Source organism: Rhea americana, unplaced genomic scaffold (genome assembly GCF_003343005.1).
Source record: "Rhea americana isolate MKP2758 unplaced genomic scaffold, rheAme1 scaffold_91, whole genome shotgun sequence".
In the NCBI taxonomy this organism is placed as follows: domain Eukaryota; kingdom Metazoa; phylum Chordata; class Aves; order Rheiformes; family Rheidae; genus Rhea; species Rhea americana.
In genome coordinates, this window is record NW_028187100.1 from 333,631 (window position 1) to 337,581 (window position 3,951).

Consider the following 3,951-nt stretch of genomic DNA (forward strand, 5'->3'; position numbering starts at 1 on the left):
AAAAAAAAAAAAAAAAAAGAGAGAGAGAGAGAGATTTAATGCCTACTCCAAAGCCCATTATGGCTGGAAAAAGGACTAACATGGACTTAATTGATAGGTCAGGCCTTTCCTAAACAGGGCTAAGGGTCAGTTGGAGTTCTGTAACTGCAGTCCTTCCCTCTATAAAACTTTCTTTGCCTTCAGTGGAAGTTGTGTGATATTACCTTCCATTGGTTTAATAATCTCAACTGTATTTATTTAATAATACACTATAATGGAACGTTTTATTCCACTATAATATACAGGATAAATAAGACCTGTTTTCAAAGTTTATTGCTTAAGAAAATAACATTTACTAGCTTACAGCCCTTATCTCGTGTCTTGCAGTTTATGAGAAACACAGTGTGTGCTCAAGTGTGTACAATAAATACAGCACCCAGTCCTGCACTCCTAGCACTTCGGAAGTGCAAATCAGATTCCATATATTATATCGTTATAGAAAAGTAGGTAGGAAATAACAAGCATTGATAATACATGTTTGCACATAAGTGAACATATATTTAAACTTGTCAGGTTCTTGTGCATTATTTATGTGTTTTTTTGTTTTTTTTTCTTTTTTTTAACCCAGAGAAAATATGAAACATGCAGTTTGACTTAGCCTCCAAAGGGATCAGCGGAAGCCTGGAATTTAATAATTAAAGCTGACTCTTAGGGTCCCTCCTGTCATTTTCCTTTTGCCTCCAAACAGCAGTGGGTTATCAGTTTCAATTGTAAAACTTTTTATTTTAACCTGTTTGCTTTTGTTAGACATCAGTATTATGTGAACACTCATATTTTGTACTTGTTTTATATAATAAAATTTAATTGACTCCATTGATGCTATAACCTGGTGTGGAGTCATTTAGTGTATTTGATTCAAGGGCTAATAAAAAGAAGCATTCCTGCTATTGTGCAAGATAAATGCAGAAACTGATAAAAACCTAAAGGATCTAGATTTACAGCCCAATGAAATCTAACCTGATTCATATTCCCAAAGGCTAGAAATTTGAAAAAGACTTACAATCAGGCCAGTGCTCTGGGTTCAAACCACCTAACTTGTTGGTGACAGCTATGATTTTTATCAAAAGGGCTCATGGCTGCTCTTTCTGTGCATATAGTAAAACGGTAGGAAGGATTTCACTCTCAGTAAAGCTGATTCCTTCCCTAGTATGAGGAGCTGGAGTACGTAAGCACATTCATCCCAGCGTGACTCTCTATGTAGCACGTGTTAAGCTGTTTAAGTATGCAGGTCAAATTAAACTGGTGGGTGAGCTGTGGAGTTGAGGGGCTGAACCTGCTTCACTTTCATTCCTTTGATGACCCAAGGCGTGAAAGAGGATCCAAGGACTCCTGCAGTCAGTGGTAGTTTTTTCCATTAAATTTGRTAAACTTTGAATCCAGCCTATGAATAAGTGACTTCAACAGGTGTATTGATGTAAAGTAGCTGCCTTTGGTCCGTTATCCTCAATAGTTTATGAAAAATATCTCAGGAGACATTGAAAGCAGCCCTTCTATGTGTCTGTTGGTAATTGTACAGATAGAGTGTACCTTTTTAATCTGATTTTAATCAGATTTGGAGAGTTTCCATACAAAAATGATGTATACCTATTTCTTAACAATCCACTTTGAACACTTTAAAAAGAGAGTTTAGTTTTCACCCAACTTCTATTTGCTCCTGTATTTCAAAGGGCTGTGGGAAGCAACGTGGGTCTTTAAATTAGAGTTTTCTATTAATTACCTTGGTGCTCCAGCTTCATTGCGCCTGCCAGCGCAGCTGTCATTGCCCCCAAAGAACCAGTAGAGGGAGCACAAAACATTCCTTTTATATTTCTCTCTTACATAAACATTGACTACTGTTTGGGGGTTTTCTTAATTTTATTTCTCTGGAACAGGAAGAATTTTTCAAAGGAAAGGTGATCTGTGGCTCAAATAGCAAGTGAAAGTCCATGGAATTCTGTATTTCCATGCAATAAATTACTTGCCTGTTTCCACCACCCTATCCCCCATGCTCACCTCTCCCATCTCTCGTGCTCCCACCTCACCAAAAAATAGGKTTTTTTACAGGATTTCCAAGTTGGGACATAGACGATTTCCCCCGAGTTTATGATACTTGTGTCATTAGATTGTCACAAAAATCATAAATTTTGCTCATTGTAAACAAGAATAGCTTACATGCAGCACCAGAAGTGTCAAATGTTAATTTTAAAGGCAAAATAAATATATTGCAAAAAGAAGAGGAAAAAAAAAAGAAAGTGCCAGGAAGAAAGATGTATGTTCCACATGCATGCTGTATACACTGCTTTGTGAAACACGCATATCCATATCTTAAAATACCATTTGCTGAAGTGAGTTAAAGGAAATCAAGCAAATTAAAACCCATTTTAAAATGTGAAAAGGCATTAAATGATTTTTTTCAGCCACACAAACATACATTTTGGAGCTCAGTGCACCCATTATGATGTATTATTGTAAGATTTTTAATTAGTAGACAACCCATTTTGTGTATTAAAGTATTTATTCCTTAGTAAGAATTGTTTTTAATCACAAAATAGTGTGGAAATATTTAGATAATAGAATTCATGGAGTGCTGGAAAATACGGAATATAAAGATTGATTTCTAATATATCACATACTAAACTGTTCTAAAACAGCTGGTTTCTTGCAGACAGGATTTATTTTTTTTTTAATAATTTAAGACAGCATAAGCTTGTATCAAGCGTAAGCATTGTAACAAAAGTGCAACTTTTTCAGCAAATCCTCCCAAAAGATATTTAACTCAAAATATCATTAACACATATTTTCTCCCTACAAAAATAGCATGTCAGACATCATTAATTGGATGTATTAACAACTATTTACATACAGCCACTCTGTAGGCTAGTAAGATTTTGTTTTTAACGTTGTTTAAACACAGCGTTTGAGGCAAACAGTAGCAACAGCAGCAGCAAATGCACCAAACTGACTAACAGACCCAGGATACTTATTCACTCCTAGTCAGACTGTTGTGTCTCACCTCTTACATAACATTCAAGTGAGATTTCTCACAGTGCTACCTTGGCAACAAACTAAAAATATCTAGGCAAGGTCTTGGTTTAAGCCTTATTATAAAAGCTTTATCTGTGTGATTATCTGGCGTCTGGTTTGTCTCCAGAAAGGGAAATCACGATATTTGGAGAATGGGGTGAAGGGGAACCCATAAAGGAAACTTACCCCGCATCATTTAATCGTTTCTGATTGCAAAGTGAGGTGTTTACCCACGGCCTCCAGCGTGTGTCGTTCAGAATTCAGGACAAAATGAGTTCAGGCTGATCAGTTGCTCTGTGTTTTCTTGGGGGGGGGAAGGGGGCTGCTTTTTTTTTTCTTTTTTTTTTCTTTTTTGTACTTCAGTGCAGAAACATTCATTTTATACAGCAAGGTTCGGGGGGAAATATGTCTCGGGAACGTACTGAATTAAATAAAGACAGGGTGAGAACTAATGCACTTGCCACAACCTGTATACCTTAGCCGGAAAACAAAACAAAACAAAAACAAAAACGACAAACGCAAGGTTACATAATGGGTCTGACCCTCTTTCCCTTGCACACCCAGCACTCTCGCTGGAGCCAGCGGCATCCCCGGGTGCTCAAGGCACTGCAGGTCTGGGCTCAGGGTTATCCGTCCACGGTCAATAAAGTGCTAACGCGGGCGCGGGGCCGCGCCGCCGCCCGCCCTCCGCGCCCTCGCCCCGGGCTCCCGAGCAACAAGTGCCGCTTCCCAGGTGCGACTCGGGGACACTGGAGAAACCCATTTCAAAATAAGGTGCAACATTTAAGTTACCTTTGAAAGAGAGAGAGAGAGAAAAAAAAAAAGTATCCTTACTATGTTTCCTTCCGTTTCTTCTTTTTTTTTGTTTCCTTAACATATTTATGCATGTATAAAGCCAAACATTAAAAA

General features: G+C 37.9%; 1 protein-coding gene across 1 annotated transcript in view; it reads right to left on the reverse strand.

Annotated features, from left to right (window-relative positions):
• The window catches only part of BHLHE41 (basic helix-loop-helix family member e41), an 8,025-nt gene that overhangs the window by 1,759 nt on the left and 2,315 nt on the right, over positions 1–3,951 (reverse strand). The window lies entirely within an intron of this gene.